This window comes from Anabrus simplex, chromosome 7 (genome assembly GCF_040414725.1).
Source record: "Anabrus simplex isolate iqAnaSimp1 chromosome 7, ASM4041472v1, whole genome shotgun sequence".
Lineage (NCBI taxonomy): Eukaryota > Metazoa > Arthropoda > Insecta > Orthoptera > Tettigoniidae > Anabrus > Anabrus simplex.
Genome location: NC_090271.1, coordinates 248761462 through 248787493, shown reverse-complemented (window position 1 = coordinate 248787493; position 26032 = coordinate 248761462). Strand labels below are relative to the sequence as shown.

The window sequence follows — 26032 nt, the reverse complement described above, 5'->3', positions numbered from 1 at the left end:
TTCCAAATCCATCAAATCCTCCAACCCCGCCAAATCTCCTGGCCAGAGTGAAGGTGTAACCTTCTAGGTGGCCCGCCCCTTCCCTTAGTGAAAGGGGAATGAAAACTTTCCCCTAGGTCTTTGGTCCAATTATAATGAAGTGCAAGATGTTGTTTCGAATTAATATTCGGGTATCAATATTTTCATTTGTGCATAATTATAATTACATACCTTGAATATCATTTTCACTCTGAGTATCTTCGCCAACACCACCTTCCGAGCCAGTGTCGTCACATAAAAATATATATAAAGAAAATTTCATTAGAGCTCCCATTTTCGTTATTGTTGTTACTATTGTTATTGAACAGTTATTATTTTATTTCATTTTCATTATTGTTGTTTTGTAATTGCAATGCACATTTTACATTATCAAACTAGGTTGAATATAACAGTATTTCAGAAAACTGTATTTACTTAGTAATCCATCAGACTTTTTTTCCTTCGCAAAATATGGTATAACATATAAACTCTTAAAATATCAAGTGATAGCTAATGTGAAATAAACATTTTAAAAACTAGATGCTGAAACAAGCGCAAAGAAAAAAGAATCGTGCAAACATCTCCTATAGGTACAGAGATATAATATTTTCTAAATCCTTAAAAATGCACAGTCCAGAACGTTTGTTAGGGATGTTTAGGCCCAGACCGGAATGGGTTATACCACACATCTTCATTTGCCCACAACGCACCACATTACCTATCACCACAACCACTTCACATTGAGTTGGCGTCAAGAAGGGCATCTGGCCGTAAACTGCGGGCGCTACCCCACAATCACATAGCTTCGTAATTATCATTCTCATGTAGGCTGAGTGGATCACGAACCAGTCCTCAGACTCGGGTAAAGGTCACTCACTTGGCCAGAAATCGAATTCGGTGCCTCCAGGTAAGAAACAGGCTCGTTACCTGTAGACCGCTGTGCAAGCCACCTTGGAAAGTGTTAAAAAGAATTTGAATATGTTCCTGAAATGTTGACAAGGAGCTATACTATCAAGAGGTGAAGAAATCAGTCGACTATAAAGTAGTTTTGTTTCCGAAAACCAAAATTTCAGATATCTGCCCAATGTCCGCTTTAAATCCAGCTGCAGGTACCACAACTTTTCAAAATCCTATGAGAGTGAGTCCAGTGTCGTCATATTCGTGCGAACCGGATGAACTGGAAGCAGTGACCTAAGTCAACAATACTGGACTCCCTTACTTCATTTTCTTGCTTTTACTTCTTTCTTTCTTTCTTTCTTTCTTTCTTTCTTTCTTTCTTTCTTTCTTTCTTTCTTTCTTTCTTAATCTGTTTACCCTCCACGGTCGGATTTTCCCTCGAACTCAGAGAGGGATCACACCTCTACCACCTCAAGGGCAGTGTCCTGGAGCGTGAGACATTGGGTCGGGGGATAAAGCTGGGGAGGAGGACCAGTACCTCGCCCAGGCGGCCTCACCTGCTATGCTAAACAGGGGCCTTGTGGGGGGATCGGAAGATAGGAAGGGATAGTCATGGAAGGGTGAAGGAAGCCGCTGTGGCCTTAAGTTAGGTACCATCCCAGCATTTGCCTGGAGAAGAAGTGGGGGGGGAACCACGGAAAACCACTTCCAGGTGGGAATCGAACGCCCCTCTACTCAGTTGACCTCCCGAGGCTGAGTAGCCCCCGTTCCAACCCTCGTGCCACTTTTCGAATTCGTGGCAGAGCCAGGAATAGAACCCTGGCCTCCGAGGTTGGCAGCTAATCATGCTAACCACTACATCACAGAGGCGGACCTTGTATTTACTGTACTTTGAATTTCTGATTTAGGCCTAATTGAAACTATTGGATTTAAGAAATGTGATACGCACAGTGTTTTTCACTGAAAACCTACAACCCGCTCTCCAGTCATTGACCGGGTCAGGGGTGGAATGAATGAAGCAGATATAGGCTATTAGTACGATGGGGTCGCCACTCCCAAAGTGATTTATTAATGAATGATAGATGCTATGAAATGAGAATGGAGAGTGTTGCTGGAATGAAAGATGACGGGGAAAACCGGAGTACCCGGAGAAAAACCTGTCCCGCCTCCGCTTTGTCCAGCACAAATCTCACATGGAACGACCGGGATTTGAACCACGGTATCCAGCGGTGAGAGGCCGACGCGCTGCCGTCTGAGCCACGGAGGCTCAGTGTTTTTCACTGCTATTCCAAAATTGTCCAAGTCCTATATCTCAATATTATTAAATAACTTGACATTCGGCATCCACGGAACGTACTTCTCGCGAACTTGGGTTCATGATTCGGTCTCCCTACTATTGACCTATTAAGGCAGCAGCATATAGTGCCAAGAAAAGGAAATTACAGGACTCATGAACTCTCAAAGACATCATTTGAATATTTGGAAAAGAATGCAAGACGTAGCTGCCAGTAACACTGAGCTCACTGTACTGTACAGTTAATGGGTGAGCGAAGCCAATACAAGTTTAATTACGTCACTTTATCCTCCCTCATCATTTTCAATTCCATTCCTCCCATTCTGAAAGCGTGAGGCGCCAACAATGACCACTTTGTGAGTCAAGAGGCACGTGAAGCGCATTAAAAACGAGAGGTCACGACATGGTAGAGGACGGGCCAGCATGTGGGGGCCCCATCACTTCTCAGAACAGACAAATACCTTAATGAGATTCGAAAAAAATTAACGACATCCATAAGTTCTCTCGTAATACAGATGAAGTCTCCAGTTCTCGAACTGAAGTTTGTCATAACAATATGGAGAAATATATGTTTTACCTTCGCATCAAAGACCGAGTTAAAAACCAGAGCCGTTTTGAGAAGTCCTTGCATGTTCATTTAAAGAAAACCCTTACTCTACCAATCCACAGACAAACGTTCAAGTCGTCCGATAGGAGTAATATTGGCCTATGTTTCCTTTCTACAACTGAATTTTTCGCCGTTTTGAGTTCCCGTAAAAAAACATTGGCATAAGAATGTATGCTGTAAATGTAATATTAAGGTAGGGGACCGAATTTTGTCCCGTTAGCACATTTGGACTTGTATAAATTTAGGAATATTATGGCTAAGGCTAGAAATTGGTATATATATTATTGAATATATTCTCCACTTAGGGGCAAGCACAATGAAACTGTTATAAGTTAGTCAATATTTGACATAAACATAAACACTACAGATACTAAACTACCACAAATGTGTTCGGTCCAGGAAATTTAAGAAAAGTACAGTATTAATTTTAATTCACTCATGTTCATAAAAGACAGAACACCTTGAAATACTAGAGATAAGAAGCTCATATTCACAGGACATGTTCACTAGTATGTTCTGCAGAAACGATTAGCATTTCAGTCACCTAGGTTCAGCATGTGTCTTGTTGCCTAGTAGGCAGTGGACCCTTCATGGGCACTGATAACTTGATGGCATCGACGTGTATAAGGCGCGAATGGCGTCCTGGGGTATAGACTTCCATGATGATTTCATCTGACAATTCATCTTTGGTGGTTGGCATTGGGTCGCAGTGCCGCACCCGTCGTTTCACCATATCCCACACATTTTCGATTGGCGACAAGTCCGGTGATCGGGTGGGCCAGGGCAACAGTCTGACATCCTGTGACAACAAGAACGCACGTGTTCATGCAACAACATGTAGTCGCACATTGTCCTGCTGAAATATGGCGTCTGGGGTGTCGTGCAGAAAGGGTATGGCTATGGGTCGCAGGATGTCATACACGAAGGTCCAACTGGTCACAGTGCCCTGGACACGCACCATCTGGTAATTTGTGGTTGTACCCAATAGCACGCCACACCATAAAGCCTTTAGTAGGCGCTGTATGTCTTGTGCGAATGCAGTCAATATGATGCAATATGATATCTGCTGCAAACCAAAATGTGGCCGCCATCTTCAAACAAACAGAACCTGGATTCGTCCGTCCGACTCGTTGGCTGAATGGTCGGCCTACTGGCCTTCGGTTCAGAGGGTCCCGGGTTCGATTCCCGGCCCGGTCGGGGATTTTAATCGCTTCTGATTAATTATTCTGGCTCGGGGACTGGGATATTTGTGCGTCCCAACACTCTTCTCATCATATTCAGACAACATACCACACTACCAACCACCACAGAAACACGCAATAGTGATTACATACCTCCATGTAGCGTTGGCGTCAGGAAGGGCATCCGGCCCTAAAACAGGGCCAAATCCACATGTGCGACACAGTTCGCACCCGCGATCCCACAGGTGTGGGGAAAAGCGGCAGCAAAAGAATAACCTGGATTCGTCCGAAAACACTATTGCTGCCATTCCTGTCCCCAGTGACGTCGTTCCATACACCATTGCAGTCTAGCATGTTTATGCACATTAGTCAAAGGTAGACGGAGAAGTGGACGACGCGCTGGTAACCCAGACCGTAATAAAGGGCGACGGACTGTCACTCCTGATACTCTACGATGTATTACACTGTTCCGCCAGTGGAGGAGAACGCAGATCTGTCCCTCAATGCCATTCGGATGAGATGTCGATTTTGTCGAAGGGTGGTGTGACCAGAACAATCTCGTCATGTTCTACGGCCTTCTGCGAACTATTCTGTACACACCCGTTGCAGTGCCGACACACTTCGTCCCCCAAGAGCAGCAATTTCCCGGATGGATGCATCACGTTCTCTCATGCCAATAATGCGTCCTATTTCAAACTCACTCATTGGACGGTACGACTCTCGCATATGTCTGCGAGGCATCGTGCGCGTCTGCTCAAGTCACACTGATCCATACCTTCGGTTTATAGCGACAACGAGAGATACAGGCACAGTTTACCAGTCGGTGGTGCTGCGCTAAGATATCAATGTGGACCTTTAACCTGCTAATAATTTATTCAGAACATACCAATGCACATTTCCTGAGAATAAGAACCTGCTATCTCTAGTCTTTCAAGGTGTTATGGTTTTTATGAACAGGGTATATTTTTACTTTTTAATCTTACCAAACAATTTCCCTATAATGAATTACTTGAAGGCCATTTATGAAATATGTTTGGTTTTCTTTTTAACATGGTCCTTTAGCGTTGCTCGTGGGATATTAAATGCTTTACTTGCGCGTTTCTAACCTTGTTTTGTCCCTCACTGCCTTAATAGCCTTCTTCATAGCCTACTTACCCCACTGCTTGCGTTTTCCCATCTGAAAATAATAATAAACTTCATAAATAAGTAAAATGAAGGGGGACGAAATTATGAACATTCCCTGTTTTATTATTATAATGGCCGCTACAGTAACTCGCGCCAACCACCTCACTGTAGCGATTACAGTCCAGGAACTACACCACATGACTGAAATGCAGTTTAGTATTTCCTGCACATATCAGTGATCACTCTAGGAATAACAGGCTCTTAATTCGAATGCCGCACTAACTCAGCTCAGCGTGCAAAATGAATCCTCCTTGTACAAACATGGTGCACACAACCAACTCCCACAACAAGACAACGGGATGAGGTTACGCCTGTGCACGCGGATAAACATTAGCTACCAACCGTGCAAACTAGAAATTCCTAGAGGGACGAAATTAGGTGCGGGGACGGAATTTGGCGCCCCTACCTTATATTTCCACATTACATGTCATTCGTAAACTGCATAGCACAGCTCATGACAGTCTGACATCACCGACACTTCAGTTATCACTTTTTATCACTTTCCTTGAGAAGGTGGTGGTGGTGGTAGTGATGGTGGTGGTGATGGTGGTGGTTATTAGTTTAAGAGGAAGTACAACTGGACAACCACCCTCTATTAACACAAATTAGAAGCAAAATGGAAAAATTTTCAACACTTCGAAAAAAGAAAGGGGAAGGCCACAAACGACGTGAAATCTACCACAGGCGGGGCCTGAAAAGAACAAAAGGAAACGACGAAATTGATGATCAGACAGCCAGGCGGCTTCAAATTGAAATGTCTGCACATGATAGCTGAGGTAATACGAATATAATACTACGCCAAGAGAAGTCGGATACGAAAGCTGTAAGCGAGCAGTCCAGCACAAATAAATGGAAAAAATGACAGACTCAGCTCAGGGACCCGTGGCCGCCAACTCACGCTCCCAAGTTAAGAGTACCTGGTTCCCTTTTTATTCACCACGTACGACAAGCAGGGTATACAACTGATGTTATTTTACAGGATGTCACTTTCCCTACAGGGTGGTAGAGTCGCGGCGACGAACTGCGTCTCACATATCTACTGGACACTATTCTACGGCCTGACTTACAAGAAAGGAGACGAGCTGCTCCACTAAGTGGCATGTTCCGAGCTTTCAGTGGAGAGATGGCGTGGAATGACTTTAGTAGGCGAATAAGTTTGAATGCTGTTTTAAGAAGTAGGAAAAGTCACAGTTTGAAGATAAAGTTAGAATTTATAAGAGGAGTTAGGGATTGGAATATTTTACCAAGCGAGATGCTCAATAAATTTGCAAATTATTTGCAATTATTTAAGAAAAGACTAGGTAAAACAAAAGATAGGGAATCTGACACCTGGGCGACTGCCCTAAATGCAGATCAGTGGTGATTGATTGATTGATTGATTGATTGATTGATTGATTGATTGATTGATTGATTGATTGATTGATTGATTGATTGATTGATTGATTGATTGATTGATTGATTGATTGATTGATTGATTGATTGATTGATTGATTGATTGATTGATTGATTGATTGATTGATTGATTGATTGATTGATTGATTGATCAGGAGCCATTTCCGTGACAGCTACAAAACATTTTGATTAATTTGCGTTGTTGTGTTCTATGGTGTAATTTAAAATCTCTCTTGTTTCTTAGTACGTTACCCTCCCGGGTTGGTTTTTCCCTCGGACTCAGCGAGGTATCCCACCACTACTGCCTCAAGAGCAGTGTCCTAGAGAGTGAGACTTTTGGTCGGGGATACAAACTGGGGAGGAGTACCAGTACATCGCCCAGGTGGCCTCACGTGCTATGCTGAACAGGGGCCTTGTGTTTGGATCAGAAGATTGGAAGGGATAGACAAGGAAGAGGGCAGGAAGCGGCCGTGGCCTTAAGTTAGGTACCATCTCAGCATTTGTCTGGAGAAGAATTGGGAAACCATGGAAAACCACTTCGAGGATGGCTGAGGTGGGAATCGCACCTCCTTACTCAGTTGACTTCCCTAGGCTGATTGGAGGCCGTTCCTGCCCTCGTACCATTTTTCAAATTTCGTGATAGAGTCGGAAATCAAAGCTGGACCCCCAGGAGTGCAGCTAATCACACTAACTACTGCAGTACAGAGGTGGACAAACGTTATATCTAGAGGTTCAATTGATTCTGTAAAGGTATACCAGTACCTGCTAGAAACTTACACAATGCTTTGTACAAACTAAGTTTCCAGAGATTGTACGTAATTAAAATGGAATGCACAGTTTAAACTACATTCGCCGAACAATACAGCCGTCTCCTAGAATCCAAAGCTGGTAGGCTGTTTGGACAATCAGTGAAGTGAGCTTCTTAATAATGAGTATAATTTAGAAATTCTAACATCAGCATTTGTCTGGAGCAGTTAGTAATGAACCAACTTAGGATAGAATACATCATTAATCTTAGCTTGTAAAATTCCCAGAATAATAATGAGATCATAGCTAAATTTGCTCCAGTACACTTACAAATGTGGATTCTTTCATTCGACTAATTAATGTTCTTCTATTTCCATTATGCTAGCATGGCTGTCGTCATGGAACCCTGTATGAAAGAAGTCTGTTGAACAAAATTCGATTTATTTTAGTAGAAAACCAGACTGGAGTATGGCTCGCTGTCAGAATAACTTCTTAGTTCATACTGATGTCATGTAAACCTGTTATTTCTTCCTTTTTAAATCCGTTTACCCTCCAGAATTTGGCTTTTCCCGTAGACTCAGCGAGTGATCTAACCTCTACCGCCTCAAGGGCAGTGTCCTAGATAGAGGGGATACAACTGGGGAGGAAGACCAGTATCTCTCCAAGGTAGGCTCACCTGCTGTTCTGAACAGGGGCCTTGTGTGGATGGGGGGGGGGGGGGTAAGTTTGGAAGAGTTAGACAAGGAAGCGGCCGTGGCTTTAAGTTGCATACCATTCAGGCATTTTCTTGGAGGAGAAGTGGGAAACCACGGAAAACCACTTCCAGGATGGCTGAGGAGGGAATCGACCCTCCCCCCTCTACTCAATTGACCTTCCGAGGCTGAGTGGACTCCGCTCAGCCCTCGTATCAGTTTTCAAATTTCGTGGCAGAGCCGGGAATCGAACCCGACCATCCGGGGGTTACAGCTAATCACACTGACCACTACACCACAGAGGCGGACCAAGTAAACCTGTAATAATTTTAGTTCATCATAATGTCATGCGCGAATTTTTCACTTCAACTGGCAAAAATCAACTAGGAAAACTCATAAATTACATTGTGAGTTACAATACGTACTAATGACCGGGCGAGTTGGCCGTGCGGTTAGGGCCGTCCAGCTGTGAGCTTGCATCCGGGAGATAGAGGGTTCGAACCCCACTGTCCGCAGCCCTGAGGAGAGTTTTCCGTGGTTTCCCATTTTCACACCAGGCAAATTCTGCGGCTGTACCAAAATTAAGGTCACGGCCACCTCCTTCCTACTCCTACCCCTTTCCTATCCCATCGTCGCCGTAAGACCTATCTGTGTCGGTGCGACCTAAAGCCAATAAGAAAAGAAGAAACTAATGCGAATGCCCGGCTTCTTGGTAGAATGGTCAGCATAGCCGCCTTCATTTCAGAAGGTCTCGAGTTCGATTTCCGAAGGGCTGGCTCGGGGACTGGTTTTTTGTATGCATCTCGTTGCACATCTCTTTATATTTACACACAACACGCCATAGAGGCGTAAGACTGGCATCAGATAGTACAGTCGAAATAGGTTATAACGACTCCGAAGGCACCACTAATCAACGGTCGTTATAGCTGATAGGTGCACAAATCGGTTTTGTTGTTGTTGTTGTTGTTGTTGTTACTAAAAATGCCATATCTGTAAGGAATGCAATGGATTCCAGTCAGCCTTCGGAGATTAACTGAGTAGAGGGAGTTCGATTTCTATCTCAGTGGCTTTTTGTAGTTTCCCGCTTCTTCTCCAGGCTGATGTCGGGATGGTACCTAACTCAAAGCAACGGTCGCTTCCTTCCCTCTTCCTTGTATATCCCTTCTAATCTTCCCATCCCCCAACAAGGCCCCTGTTCAGCATAGCAGGTGAGGCTGCCTGGGCGAGGTACTGGTTTTCCTCCTCAGTTGTATCCCCGACCCAAAGTCTCACACTATCCTTGAGGCGGTAGAGGTGGAATTCCTGGCCGAGTCCGCTGAAAAGCCAATCCTGGACCGTAAACGGATTAAGAAAGACAGAAAGAAAGAAAGAAAGAAAGAAGGAAAGAAAGAAAGACTTCTGTCAAGTCTAGTTCCTGTCTGAGAACATTGTACACTTTGCATGCTACAAAGCGATGCAAGATTCAACTCTCATCTTATGCACCCATGCGTTTTTGGCCCAAGGCCAAAGATAACTCATTTATCTGCAGTAGTAGAGTCTTGGCCTTACCTTTCTCCTTTGCAAGCCCCTGTGGCCTAATGGATAAGGCATCGGTCTCCTAAACCGGGGATTGTGGGTTCGAGTCCCACCAGGGGTACACAATTTTTATCACTACTTTCTCGTGATGATTTGTAAGTACTTGTATCGTTTCGAATTCCGATATCACATTCGTTCGCTTGATAGCCTTTCTTTATTACTTTCCTAAGGAGAAAAGAGTTCTGCCTCATCATTTGTTTAACATGTGCCGAGGCAAGTTTTCGGCCTATTAATGTCACCACACATTGAGGGAGCTAAGTAATACTCTCACGAAGATTGTGGTCTAGGAAGTCTCACTCTACTGGATCTGCATGTTTTAAGATCAAATGGATCCTACGTCGGTAGATTAAAATAACTTAAAGAAAACCATTCAGTTTATAAATACAGCCCAGTGGTGACTATAAATAATATTCCAAGTAACATAACTGCATACAGCACAATACTCTCTCCAACCGGAGAATATGTTTATTGAACGTCATTGTCACAGATTCATCTCAGCAGTACCGATCTCTTCTACTTCATGATAAACATAACTCTTTGAATAGGATACCACTTAAAATTATAATTCCTCGTGTCGTTAGATTTACTGGAATGTAAAATAACTCCTTCGAGACTAAATTCCGCCACCTTGGCGTCTCCTATAACCTTAAATGTAGTTATTATTGAAATTATAATTGTCATGCTTATAACATGACGAATATAAGAACCAAGTGTGATGACTCATCGAGTTCAGGCGCGCCCCGCCAGGCAGCGCTAGAGTTTGTTGGCTCCACAATACCTATCAGCTGTTCTTAGGAATGGTGACACAGGAAACGTATTACTCCGTAACTGATAAGTATATACACTGTCTTTTATTAAAAAAATGAGAGATTACAATTAAAATGCCACGGCAGAGAACAATGGAAAAATATCACACACGGAAATAAGAGCTACGACTTTCATCACATGTTGCGAAAAGCACAAGTTACTCGAGTGTATATATACATATACATAGCATATTAAAAGGCACTCATGAACTATTTAAAGGTAATACTCTACTTACCATCTCAGTTTGTCGGTTACTGGACTTTCGAAAGCTTGCGTGAAGATTTGGCGGATGTTCGAGATTGTAAATCTCGCCGGATTTCTTTCACTCTGAAGAAAAATCTGCATTTCAGATAATGATAAACAAGTCTGGGGATTATATCCATAATATGTTGAAGACAACAGCCAGCACCTGAAGGATCAACTGAAATTTTGTCTATAGAATCGATACAATCAAAAATATTTCGCTCCACATCGATTTTGAGTTCAGTTTTTCACTAATTACTTTCTCGGCCTGGAAAAGAATGTCACATATACTTTTGGAAGGGCGTGTTAAAAACACTTCATTATTGCTTGAACCGTAGTCTTTTATTTCGGAGAGAACTGAAAATGTACTATGATTATTATCACGTAGAGAATGGGCACAGGACGAACACTTAATAAATTTAGAAGAGTGCTTAACAACGTACCCAGCCAAATGGTACACTAAACACTTCTCAATCGAAGAGTTTCGAACTGCGCTATCAAATTCAGGTGGTGAAAAGAATTTTATACCATTAACTATTCTACCATAGCCTGACTTACAGCCAGGCACAAAACAGTACGGCATGTTGAACTATTAATTTAATCAGACCACTAACACACGTGCTTTAAGTGCACAACACACAATGAACTGAGTTTAGGAACTGAAAGCAAAGGAAATTCAACTTGTTGACTTGAAATATCTCGCACAACAACATCTCCCGCACTTTCCAACACATGGTTTGCCGGTCTACTGAAGCACGTGTTGGATTCCGACGTTTGCAGTGCTCCCAGTGGCGGGTCCACAAACTACCACGCTATAACAGTTGAGTAATCACACTTGGTTCTTATATTCGTCATGCTTATAACATAAGTGACGTAAAACTGGAAACTGCTTTGCTCTATGAATATTGAATGTTCACGACCACATTGTAATCGAAACAGACTTTCAACCTATTAGGTCGTGTTACGTACATTTAGTACGTGTTGAAGAGATGTTAAGCACGGAACAAAAATGGCCAATCGGACACCATTGGGATCCCAACCCACAACCTCCCGATTTCGCGTCGGTTGCCAACAGAACAACTAAGGCCTAGGCCACCATAGCTCAAATGGTAGAGCAACCGACGCGAAATCGGGAGGTTGTGGGTTCGGATCCCACTGATGCCTGGTTGGCCATTTTTGCTCTGTACTTAACATCTCTTCAACACGTACTAAATGTGCGTAACGCGACCTAATAAGTTGAAAGTCTGTTTCGATTAGTTTGCTCCACTTTTCTCTTTGCACCTATTACAGTGAAAATAGCATGTCTGAACGAACCAAGTTATGTTGCAATTTTAGATCACCGAAGCCGAAATTTCTTTATCGTAACATTTGAGTGCTTTGAGAATGTTCTAAACAGGACATAATTTTTATTCCGTATAAAACATATAGTATCTCTTTCATGTCCGCCTCTTTGACGTAGTGGTTAGTGTGATTAACTGGCACTTCCAGAAGCCTGGATTCGATTCCCGGCTCTGCCACGAAATTTCAAAAGTGGTACGAGGGCTGGAATTGTGTCCATTCAGCCTCGTGAGGTCAACTGAGTATAGGGGGCTCACTTCCCACTTCGGCCATCCTCGAAGTGGTTTTCTATGGTTTCCCACTTCTCCTCCAGGCAAATTCCGGGATGGTACCTAACTTAAGGCCACGGCCGCTTCCTACCCTCTTCCTTGTCTATCCCTTTCGGTCTTTCCACCCCCCCCCCCACAAGGGCCCTGTTCAGCATAGCAGGTGAGGCCAATTGGGCGAGGTACTGGTTCTCCTCCCAAGCTGTATGTTCCCAACGCTAAAGACTCGCGCTTCAGGACAATACAGAGAGGTAGGATATCCAAGTGGTTTTAGCACTATTGAAATCTATAAATATCAACTATTTTACAAAGCAAAATTTAACGATAAATACAAATTTTGAATAAATATATATAATATCAATATACATAAACCTAATTAAATATAGACGTCTTTATTGCCTTACTCTGTATGGACTGAGAATGCCCTTCCAAAGCGTGCAAATTAAGCTGGAACAACTGCTGACTTCAGAGACCAACGTTACATTGGTTAAAAGGACTAGATGTGTACATTTTAAAATATAGTCGCTCAACAAAAATCTACAAATGTTGAATGACATAAAGGATAGACGTAACTAATACCATCTCCCTCTCTTTTTGTTCTTGGGCCGATGATCTGCGATGTTAGGCCCCTTAAAACAACAAGCATGATCATCATCATCTCTGTTTTTTCATTGACGTTGAGGAAATATTTGACTCAGTATCTACCAAGTCCTTATTGGAGGCACTCTTAAAAATGCCAGGTTAGATCCTGGCTCAGTCCGCTGGTATTTGAAGGTGCTCAAATATAACAGCCTCGTGTCGGTAGATTTACTGGCACGTAAAAGAACTCCTGCAGGACTAAATTCGTGCATCTTGGCGTCTCCGAAGACCATAAAAGTAGCAAATAACATTATTATTATTATTATTATTATTATTATTATTATTATTATTATTATTATTATTATTATTATTATTATTATTATTATTAAAAGTGTTCCGAATCTATGTATCCAGCTCCTGCAAAACATTTATTCTACTATGTCTTCAAGACAAGGAGATCCCATATCTCCAAAATTATTGTCCGATACACTGGAATAAATATTTAAATCCCTTAAATGATATAATTACGCATAATTTAATGCATTAAAAATGGGAATGACCTTCGTTTCGCTGACTACAACAAATGTAAACGATATACGGAAGAGAACGCTAGGGGAAGGTGAAATATTGGACTAAAAATGAATCTGATTGATACCAAAGTTGTATTCAATCCACATTGCCGTATAAATGATTTAAAAATAGATCCAGTTGATCAACATGTATAGGCTAGGCTGACCTAGGCCAGTTAAATCGTGAAATTGGAGTTGTACAAGCGAGATAAATGCAAGAGTCATCAGCACGGATCTCCTTTAGAAGGCTGAATACCATTATTAAACGCAGCCCACCTAGTGGCCACGATCGTTAAAGGAGGCTATATTAGTCTATATGGTCTGACACCGTAGTTAGCAGGTATGAGTTCCATTGGTGGAGTGTTCGAGCTGGTGGTATACAATTTATAATCATTAGATTCCGTGCCAAAATTATGGTCTCAATTCCAGTCCTATACGCAGTTTTCAGATAGAGTGAAGGCATGCGAAGCTAATGATGGCGATTCTTCCAATGGATGGGTACGTTAAGCTTTTATCAGCCTCTTTCACGGGAGTACGTTAAGAGCTATATTTCTACATCATCATCATCATCATCATCTCATCACACCCAGACGCCTAAACCACATATGGGAGTCGATCAGAAAGACCTGCACCAGACCAGGCGAACATGTATATACAGTAATTAGAGACCGGACGTTAGATTAGGATGCAAACTTACTGAAAGGAGTAACAAGTACACTCTAGCCCGGACAACAGTTCTAATATGAGATTTGCATAAACGTTAGGGGCTCGGCCTGTTAGAAACCCTAGAAACTATGTTACTCTTGCTACATTACGAAAGAGTGGCGTAGACAACTCTTACCAGACAAATAGCAAGAGAGACGACTGTCTCGTCAGTACATAATGTAATAAGGTGAAAAATGTGTACACTTTCTTTGATTTGAAATGTGAAGCAAGGAAAATCTCGGTGTTCTGATGCACACTGAGCTTCTCGTTCCGTTTGAGGTAATTCGTTCGGCCAACTTTATATGACATAAGAGAGCTCTTAAAATGATAAGGAAGACATTCCTGAGATAAGAAAAGTGATGTAATGTACTCAGTGGACTTCTTTCTTTACAAAGCTGATGTAATTGTCTTACGATATAACAGCAAGTTGCATTTGATAGATGTGTGCCTCTGTTATCAGTAATTGCTGGAGAACAACGACTGTGTATTCACAAACGACCGGTCACGGCCACTCAATTCCGATTTCTAGAGCTAACTAAATAGAAATGCACTTACTAGTGCATTTGATGAGGATGATGAAAATCTAACTTGAACTGATGTATTACAAGATATTTTGGTTTTCAACTGTTAGATATCTCTACCATAGGTCTAATTGCTCTATCATGCGGGGTAAACTATAATTTTTCCATTAATAAATTTGTAATTTTGAATTTGTCATCCTGGTTCTTAGGATTGTCTTATTTTATGTATCAAAGTTTTCTACACTTCTGCTGGTTCCTTCTTGAATAGTAATCAACCAATCCAGATTATCACTAAAGAGCTCCAAAAAGCTTCTCCTCAAAAATACTATAAGAGGTGGGTGTTTTAGGGCCGTATTATACTCGCTGCTCCAGTTAATTGAGTGCAGCTTGTCCTAAGGGAGGCAGGGGCCGCGGGCGGCGTTGGAAAAGCCCAGTAACTCAAGGTAATGGCAGAATTTTCATAAACATGTGATAGCTCCTACAGATAGCTTGAAGGTAAGGTTTCAACTTTTTTATTTCTTGTAAATTTCTAATGTTGGTGGCTTAAAAGTAGAATTTTTGGCAAGTCAGAGGAATCTGTTCTATTCTCTACTGGGAGGTATGCAATGTAAGGGAACAAAGAGAGATTACTCTCTGTTGATTCCTATTCAACTTAACATGGGGTGACTAAAGTTTATAAACCTCTAAAATTCTTAATACTTATTTGGTATTTAATGTTTCTTACTTAGTCACCCTGGTGTAGAATAGGCTTCTCTTCTTAGGGTTTTATCTGTTTCTAAAAGGATGGCAAGAGTTTTGCCTCCTAGTCTTTTGTTTATGACCAGCCATTTTCAACTGTTTCCTTTTACACTAAGGCCAATTTAGTATAGGCAATTATGACCCTGTAATTTATTGATGTGTGTTAAGATTTTCTGGAATGAGTTCCCTTTAGGACCAATGTGTTGCAGACTCTTTAGCAATAGATAAGCCCGCATCAGGGCAACGGTGTGTAAATACTGTACTTAAGGACAACCGATAGGTGTAATTGTGCAATTAGAAACTGATTCCTCTGCGAGGCTAGACTATGACATAGCTCGAGCGCAGACTCCTACAACAGTACCTTCCAAGAGCCAAATATGCTCTTTGTAAAATATTGTACCTGTCATGGGCAATAACGCTCTTTTCCATGTAAATCAACCAAACTGTTAACTATTGTAAATCCTGTACCTGAATTTTGGACTTTAAATCCTTATGATTTCTAGACGAGCTCGTTATTATTATTATTATTATTATTATTATTATTATTATTATTATTATTATTATTATTATTATTATTATTATCATGCTTGTGTGGACCAGAGAGGCGTAAGAAGGTGCGGGCATGAATGGGCGGACAGAGAAAAGATCAGATCTTAATTTAAAACTCTAACGTTTGAAATTTTATTTCTTCCCTTAACTTTTTGTTTATTTTCAGATTTTAAACTTTGTTAAACAATAACACACCAGAGGGGGCACAAACGTCGACTGTTGAGACATCTGACGATGAACGTTCAAAGTTCTTCCACTACACAGTTTGAAATAAACGATGCAGATGGCCTTCAGAAAGGCCAGCGTTTTAAATGCACGGAGCGGGTGTACATCCGGTACAATTATTATAATAATAATATTAGCGCTCTACAGCTCTATTATCATTGAAAACGGGAGGTACACCTCAACCCCGCGTATTTAAAAGAAACGCCTTGAAGAGCGCAATTTATCATACAAAACTTGAAACAGCTAGTGCACGAATTTGGGACATTGATCAACAGATATCACTGCTAAATGATGAAGTAATATGTTACTTTAAAATTTGCTAAACTGATTGGATTTCTTTGTTTTGTTTTGGTGTATCACTGGTTTCAACGACTATTTCAAGAAATTTGGACTTTTCTCCATAGATGTCTCTATGAAAGAACTGATGTCATGCTCTCTGGTGCAAAGTTAAATAACTAGAAATTAATAGAAGTTTTGTGTTCATAGGTTTTCTAAACTGAATTGGCTTTCATTATTTTTTGGAACTTCAAGGTTTGCAACATTTCCTTCTCATCCCGCCAGCTTTGGCGCCTGGCCAATCACAAATTGTTTGTACTTTTCAGCCAATCAATAATGTTTCTAGTACCTATTTTATCCGCCAGTGAAAATGAGAGGGTGTGTCCGGATTTAGTCCAGAGCCTTCTAGAAGCTTCCTCTCGGGTATAAAAGATGTAGCTTTTTCGAGCTAACTTGTCTTTCTGATCGTCGACTTACTGAGTGTGTGTGTTAAGACAAGAGGCGGGGGCCTCAATCTTCGGCAGGCAGAACATCAGCTAAGGTAATGGCCAACATTTTTCCATCTAAGTAGTTATCTCCGCAAGCTGACCCGAGGGGAAGGTTGCAGTCTTTAACTATGTAACAGTCAATTCCTAAAATGTAAACTTTCTTCTTTCTAATGTAAAATTTCAGGTAAGTCCTAAGGACTTAAACTGTAAATCGGGGATAGAGAGTGCGTTACCCTCTTGAATTCCCCTTCAATTAATCTTGAGGTAACTACGATTTTTTAACCGTTTTTCTCTTGTAAATCGTAACTTACCTTGTCCTGCTAATCACCTCAGTAGTGTGGGATTAGCCTCTGCATCGTCCGGCCACAAGCCCATGTGGGGTTTTGATTTCTGATTTCGAGGAGCGCAAAGTGTACGCCTCCATATATTTTTGTTTGGTCCAGTAATGTACCCTGTTCTTTTTCAGTAATGCCCGGTAGTATGGGTGTTATATACCCCTGTGTAATATAAAAGGTAATTAATATGGCATTGTAAATTGTAGGTTGTGCCTAGAGAGGCCTAGAAATGTAATTCTATTGAGCAAAGACGCTCTAATCCCAAATGTAAACTTAAAGGTTGCCTTAATCAGGCTGTAAGGGTTGGGAGCGCAGTCTCCTTGGTTGAATTTGTAGAGCATGTAAGCTCTTTTCTGGTAATGTAATAGATAATTGTGTAATATAGATTGTTGCCTTTGGAAGGCCGTAAATTGTAACCATTGGAGGAAAGTGCTCTTTGAAAATTGTGTTTTAGGAGATATCTCTCTTTTTCTACCTGCCTAACGCAACAATTGTAATGTTGGGACGTTAGTAAATTATGAGCTTGAAGCTCAAATTGAAACTAGTCTTTTCTGGATTTTTCCTGGTTTATTTTCTGTTTTGTACCTAACTACCTGTACCTGAAATGCTTTTCTGTTAAAATTTAATTTCTGAAAAGAAATATAACCTTTATTTTAAAGTTTTAAATTAACCTTTGACTATCGTAGATAGACCCATTCCAGCCCGCACCTTCTTTCACCTCTGCGTTCCACAGAATACCCCGGAACAATTATTATTATTATTATTATTATTATTATTATTATTATTATTATTATTATTATTATTATTATTATTATTATTATTATTATTTGAGCTCTACAGCTCTAGAAACAATAATTATTTGAACTGAGGTACAATAAAGCGATGAGTTAGGTAGCTCAAACTTTACTCTATAACCAAGAACACTACTGCTCCAGTCAATTACAAGAAAAGAGACGGGGCTCCAAAGTTTACAATCTTCGAAAGAGCGTCTTTGCTCCACATAATTACTTAGTAGATTACTTTCCAAAATTTAAAGATCCCAGCCTTCCAAAGGCACTATTCAACTTATACATACATTAACAACAATTGGTTTCCACTGTCTTATTCGCTCGACAGTCTACATTACATTTAAATTGAAAGTAAATTTTAACAGGGGTAATAAATGCCCATTCTCCCTGGCCTCAGTGGAGAAAGAAATGATTTAATATGCCGACCTTAAACCAGAATGTTAGGAGGCAAACACTTACACTCCTTTGAAGTTCACTTGAAATTCATAAAACCCTATGTGGACTTATGGCCCGCTAAAACAGGGGCCGAGACGATACTACGGAGGTGACTAGATGGATAGTAAATTTAAATTACAAAAGGAAGAGAAATGTGTTAAGGTTTACAAAATCATAGTCACTTCAATACCAAGTTGAAGGGGAATAACAGAGGTTCACACTCTTTATTCCCTAAGTTAGACTAAGGTCTTTAGGCTTGCTTGAAAATTTACATTGAAAACATGATGTTAAGATTGACATTAAGAAAGAATTTTGAAACCTTCCCCTCGAGTTAGCTTTCTAAGACTATTACATGATTAAAATATGTCTGCTATTACCTTGAGCTGGTGGGCCTTCCGGAAATTAACGAGACAAACCCACTGCCGCCTCTGTGAACACACTCTAAACCTCTTGACTGAAGCGATTGAAAGACAACATGACCCCAAAGGTCCCAGCTTTTATAGCAGATAGGAAGGTTCCAGAATTATCTGGGCCGAAGCCCTGCACACACCCGTAAATACTATTGGTTGATTAAATAAATATCAAAAATTCTTGATTAGCTACAATTTTAAACAGGTGGGAAGAGATAGAAGTGCTAGTAACCTCAGAGCACCAAAAACACCAAAAGCACCAAAAAAATTCAGTTTAGGAAACCAATGAAAATAAAAATTCTCTTGAAATTTAATTGTCCATCGTCCCACCAGAGGAGCACATAAGTCGACAGTAGAGACATCTGATGATGAACATTCAAAGTTCTTCCACTACACAGTTTGAAGTACACGATGCAGATTGCCTTCCGAAAGGCCATCGTTTTAAATGCACGGAACGTGTGTACCTCCGGTATAATAATAATAATAATAATAATAATAATAATAATAATAATAATAATAATAATAATAATAATAATAATAATAATAATAATAATAGAAATTGCTTTCAGACTATGTCATTGAACATATAAATCCAAGTTCATTACCATCCTTGCGAAATTAAAACATTACTGTACGATGGTCAGAGCACAGTGTCTATATGTGGCGGAAACCATGATGACAGGAACAGCCGAAGTCTTTAGAAAAAAGGATAGAAGATTCCTCGGGAAAATCTTAGGTCCAAGGAAGTTACTAGATTCCTATGTTCCGATTGAAACCAAATCGAGAACATTATGAAGATGAGAAGACAAAAACTACTAAACTTATGAGGTAAAGAAAACTATCACTTTATGGGCATATTGAAAGGATGAATTCAAAAAGACTGGTGTTCAGGTTACTTAGTCAAAAAGAAAAATGGAAGGCACAACCTTTAAGGGTTAAGGAGGTTCGCAAAGACTTGAAAGAAGTGGGTATCTAGGATGGAGATGTACAGGAAAGAACAAACTTTAGGAAGAAAATTGAGGGAATTAGTTACAAGCGGAGAAACTCGTCAAGTCACGAAACATCCCGATTGAAAAGCGACGAAGGAGAAATCAAAGACTTAAGAACATCTGCAAGGAGTGCAAAAAATGGATTAAGTTCGAAGGTTAGGAGATCAGGTGGATTGTGCAAACGTAGTCCATAGATGACCGTAACGAATGAAATAAAAAATAAAAAATATTTTATGGAACCTCATATCTAAGTCATCGGTCCCATCACTGCAGATGACATGACAAGTACAAATAATCTCTTAAAAATAACTTGGTCCGCCTCTGTGGTGCAGTAGTTAGTGTGATTAGCTTCCACCCCTCGAAGGTTCGGGTTCGATTCCCGGCTCTGTCACGAAATTTGAAAACTGGTACTAGGGCTGTTACGAGGTCCAGTCAGACTCGGTAGGTTAACCGAGTAGAGGGGACTTCAACTCCCACCTGAACAATCCTCGAAGTGGTTTTCGGTGGTTTCCCACTTCTCCTCCAAGCAAATGCCGGGATGGTCCCTAACTTTAAGGCCACGGCCGCTTCCTTCCCTCTTCCTTGTCCATCCCTTCCAATCTTCCCACCCTCTGCCCACAAGGCCTCTGTTCAGCATAGCAGGTGAGGCTGCCTAGGCGAGTTACTGGTCCTGCACCTCAGTTATATCCGCAAGCCCTAAGTCTCACGCTCCAGGACACTGCCCTTGATGCGGTAGACGTGGGATCCCACGCTGAGTCCGAGGGAAAATCCAACCCTGGAGGGTAAACAGATTGAGAAATAAATACATAAAGAAAGAACAAAACACATGATAAATGTCTGTACTTTATTATAAAATTACGTACGTAACACGACTCTAAAAGTGTAAGTTGTAAATATATAAATGAGAATGAGAGATAGGTCTTCAAACACTGTCAAAGGCTTGTTACAACTTAATTCTGCTTATTATTATTATTTTATCACTGTTTCCACATCTGTGCGGTCGCGGGTGCGAACTGTGTCAACAGGTGGATTTGGCCATGTTTACGGCCGTATGCCCTTCCTGGTGGCAACCCTTTTATAAAGGGATGTAATAGCTATTGTGTATTTCTGTGGTGTACATCCACATTAACCAGAATAAACAAAATAAGAACACAGTCAGTGGCAAGCTAAAGATGAAAACTTCATGCACATATACACACGCGCGGCCTAATAACCTTAATATTCTATCGCTGCAATTGTTTGATCTGTGGGCGTGAAAGCAGTAATTGGCAATGTTCGTTGGGTTAAATCGAAGTAGAATTCTACAAAGAAAGTGATACATATCAAGTTATGGCGAAGAAATGAGAACGAAGCAGCTGTGAGCAAAACTGGAAAATATCTTCCCGTTATAGAGACGATGGTGTGTATGTTATATCACTAAAAGTGTCATTGAATGTTGTAGCGACTCCGATTTGAATCACAAGATTCTCTCTATCCGGTGGCTGCTTTAGTAATGTTATCCGAGTTTCTTCTTCCTGGGTGGCTGAGGAGCTCAGCGGTTCATTCGCCCCAACTTGGCACGTTCGATCCTAGCTCAGTCCGGTGGTATTTGAGGGAGCTCTGAAACCTCAGCTTCGTGTCGGTTGATTTACTGGCACGTAAAAGAACTCATGCGAGAATAAATTCCGGCACCTCGGCGTCTCCGAAAACGGTAAAAGTAGTTAGTGGGACGTAAAATAAATAATACGTTCGTTCGTAATTTGTTTACCCTCCAGGTTCGCTTTTTCCCTCGGGCTCAGCGAGGGATCCCACCTCTACCGCCTCAAGGGCAGTGTCCTGGAGGTTCAGACTCTGGGTAGGGGATACAACTGGGGAGGATGACCAGTACCTCGCCCAGGCGGCCTCACCTGCTATGCTGAACAGGGGCCTTGTGGGATGGGAAGTTTGTAAGGGATAGACAAGGAAGAGGGAAGGAAGCGGCCGTGGCCTTAAGTTAGGTACCATCCCGGCATTTGCCTGGAGGAGAAGTGGAAAACCACGGAAAACCACTTTCAGGATGGCTGAGGAGGGAATCGAATACCCCTCTACTCAGTTGACCTCCCGAGGCTGAGTGGACCCCGTTCCAATCCTCGTACCACGTTTCAAATTTCGTGGAAGAGCCGGGAATCGAACCCGGGCCTCTGGGGGTGGCAGGTAATCATACTAACGACTACACCACAGAGGCGAACTAAAATAAATAATAATTATTATAATAGTATTATGGGATCTTCCTTGACTTTACCAACTATCTGAGATGGGCACTATTACGGATCTACCAGACACTGAACCCGGAGCCCGCTGAGCCGGAGGTCAGCACGTTAATCATTCGGCCAAGAAAGAGTACAGTCGTTACCTGAACTTGCACAAACATAAAGGCAAGTAGGGTGTAGTTGTTTAACAGTTTATCAGGTTATGATATGACTGCCAATAATAGAAACCGAACGACGGGAGGTTCCGTGGTGTAGCGGTTATCACGTCTGCTTTACACGCAGAAGGTCCCCGGTTCGAGCCCGGGCGGAACCACGATATTTTAAAAAGTGTCACTATAATGTAGAAATATCACAATGTGATGTTCATATGGGCAGAAACGATCTTAAATTTTGAAACATTTTCTAAACAAAAAAATATTTTCACATAGATGTAAATTATAAATCATTACTATGGCACTTTTAATTCTAACATTCGGATGCTAATTTAATAATAATAATAATACAACTGTTATTTGCTGTACGACCTATTAACTACATTTACGGTTTTCGGAGACGCTGAGGTGCGGGAATTTTGTCCCGCAGGAGTTCTTTTACGTGCCAGTAAACCTACCGACACGAGGCTGACGTATTTCAGCACCCTCAAATAACACCGGACTGAGCCAGGATCGAACCTGCCAAGTTCGGGTCAGAAGGTTAGCGCCTCAACCCTCTGTGCCACTCAGGCCGGCAAAGGTGATCATTTTGGGAATGAAATTATTACAATTTTAAACCAAGCTGAGTAGGCTCAGGCGGTAGAACGCTTGACTTCTGATTACAGAATGATGTTCGAGGTGCTCAAATGCACCCAGCCTCCTGTCGATATATTTATTAGCACTTGAAAGGAACTCTTACGATGCAAAATTCCGGCATCTCGATGCTTAAAAAATAATCAAAATACAAGGTGCCCCACACTAAAATAGGAAACATAAAGTGATTGTGTACGTATTTCGTTCGTTCTTAATCTGTTTACACTCTAAGGTCGGTTTTTCCCTCGGTCTCAGCGAGGGATCCCACCTCTACCGCCTCAAGGGCAGTGTCCTGGAGCTTCAGACTCTGGGTAGAAGGATACAACTGGGGAGGATGACCAGTACCTCGCCCACGCGGCCTCACCTGCTATGCTGAACAGGGGCCTTGGTGGGGGGTGGGAAGATTGGAAGGGATAGACAAGGAAGAGGGAAGGAAGCTGCCGTGGCCTTTAGGTACAACTCCGGCATTTGCCTGGAGGAGAAGTGGGAAACCACGGAAAACCATCTCCAGGATGGCTGAGGTGGGAATCGAACCCTCCTCTACTCAGCTGACCTCCCGAGGCTGAGTAGACCCCGTTCCAGCCCTCGTACCACTTTCAAATTTCGTGGCAGAGCCGGGAATCGAACCCGGGCCTCCAGGGGTGGCAGCTAATTACACTAACCACTACACCACAGAGGCGGACTTACGTATTTTATACGTGTTATTTTTGCTGTTTGAATGTGTGACTTGAGGATGATCATTTGTAGTCTGAATATGTTAACACCCTTTTTTCATTCCAGGATGGCTCATTTAACAAATTTCCAACGCGTGGTGATTGTCCTGTTCAAGAAAGAACATACAACGTGAGGCTGGATATTTTACCAGAGTTCTTTAGTTCAATATGTAAAAATCAGTTTTCCGATGTTGTCACCGTACTTAATAAATGAAGGATCATCTGCTACAGAAGTTGTGTCAGCGTGTATCTGACATGACCAAACTGATTCATTCGCCTACCAAACGAGCTCTGTTGGACCTTGCTGTGACACCGCCATGACAAGACAGACATCATTTTAACCAGAGTGAAATCTTTGGCGAGAACTAAACTTATCAAAAGTTTCGGAGCCTTTCATTATTAAAGAAACAGTGCTAAGATGCTATCTTCTTCCACTTCTTCTTCTGTGTGCCCTGTCCAGTCTCCCGGACGTTGGCGATCAATGTGGAGAATGCTTTTCTGTCTTCAGAAGTACGGTACAGTTCTCCAGTACTTTTTATGGCTATCCAGTCTTTAATATTATTTAGGCATGTTGTTCTCCTCCTGCCTACTCCGCGGCGCCCTTCAATTTTGCCTTTCAAAATTAGATTTAAAACTGCTTATTTTTCACCACGCAAAACATGCCCTAGGTATGCAATTTTTCTGCATTTGATGGTGGTTACCAGTTCTTTTTTGCATTTTTATCTCTGCAATATATTATTCATGAGTGGCATTGTCAATCCACGAGACTCTACGCATTGTTCTATGAAGCCAAATTTCGAAGGCTTCCAGTCTTTTGATGATGATCTCTTTTAACGTCCAAACTTCAATCCCATAAAGGAGAGTAGACCAAAACTAACATTTCACCATATGCTGCCGAAGTTTTAAATTTAATGCATCATCACGCAACAATGTCTTCATCTTCCTGAATATTTATCTTGCAATTTCTATTCGGCTTTTAATTTCTAGGTCTGGGTTCAAATCGTCCGTTAACCAACAACTAAGATATTTAAGTATATTTACTTGTTGAATTTGTTGGTCTTTAAGCCTCAGAGTAGTATTGTTTCTTCCTCTGCTGAAAACAATTAGTTTTGTTTTTTGATGTTTAGGCCCATCCCTTCCCCTACTATATTACTGTTGTCCAGGAATAGTTGCAAGTATTCAACACTATTAGCAAGAATGATGGTGTCGTCTGCATATCGCAAATTACGTATTAGTTCTCCATTTACTTTAATTCCCACTTCCAGATCTGCTGATGCTGCCCTAATTTGGCATCGGAATAGAAGTTAAACAATAACGAAGACAAAACACAGCCTTGACGAACTCCTCGTCGGATTTCTATGTAGTCCGTTGTATCATCATCAACTTTTACCACAGCCTTCTGATGCCAATATAGGTTTTCAATAATTCATATATTTTTAATCATCAATTCCAATTTTCTGCAGTAGTCTGATGAGTTCGATATGTTTTACTCTATCAAAAGCCTTTTCATAATCTATGAAACAGGCGAAGACATCCTTTTGCTGACCCCAACATTCTTAAAGAAGGGTCGTTAAACTAAAAATAGCCTCACGAGTTCCATATCCATTCCGAAATCCAAACTGGGTATCATCCAAGTGTCCCTCACATGTCTTCCTTATTCGACCACGGATAACTTTCAAGGAAGATTTTAACAAATGGTTCATTTAGGCTAATGAGAAGATAATCACCACATTTTTGAGGCTGTTTTCTTTGGAAGGGGAATGAAAGTAGAAGTTAGCCAATCTTGAAGTAATTCTCCGAAATATAAATATTCTTAAAATTTGCTCCTCATTGATAAATTTCATAATGCCAGCTGGAATTTCATCTCGGCCAAAAGTTATGATGCTATAGGAGAATAGAATACCATGTACCTACTAAAGTTCGTCGGGTAGCGTGAGTAAGAAAATGGGAGTCTCTGAGACAACGTTTACCGAGCTCGATAGCTGCAGTCGCTTAAGTGCGGCCAATATCCAGTAATCGGGAGATAGTGGGTTCGAGCCCCACTGCCGGCAGCCCTGAAGATGGTTTTCCGTGGTTTCCCATTTTCACACCAGGCAAATGCCGGAGCTGGACCTTAATTAAGGCCAAAACCGCTTCCTTCCACTTCCTAGCCCTTTCGTATCCCATCGTCGCCAACGACCTATCTGTGTCAGTGCGACGTAAAACAAATAGCAAAAAAAAAAATACAACGTTTCTAAAGACGCGATAAGTGGAAACAAATATGGCTTTCGGATGAAGCGAGTTTCTGTGTTCATGTACCATTCAACCGGAAAAATGATAGCATCTATCATGCTGTTTAGTGTAGAACAAATATTGCTGCTGGTGGAAATTGATTAGCAATAGATGTCAGTTATGTGCTACAGTGTGGTCTACTGGCATGGCAAAACACATTTGCAGTTTATTGAAGGTGACGTGGCT

General features: G+C 41.4%; 1 protein-coding gene and 2 non-coding genes across 3 annotated transcripts in view; 2 read left to right on the top strand and 1 right to left on the bottom strand.

Moving 5' to 3' along the window:
- Positions 1-26032, bottom strand: part of LOC136877093 (uncharacterized) — a 901324-nt gene that overhangs the window by 832299 nt on the left and 42993 nt on the right. The window lies entirely within an intron of this gene.
- TRNAR-CCU (transfer RNA arginine (anticodon CCU)) lies at positions 9577-9649 on the top strand. The gene has a single exon. It is a non-coding gene; the product is annotated as a tRNA-Arg (tRNA).
- Positions 22318-22390, top strand: TRNAV-UAC (transfer RNA valine (anticodon UAC)). Its single transcript has one exon. It is a non-coding gene; the product is annotated as a tRNA-Val (tRNA).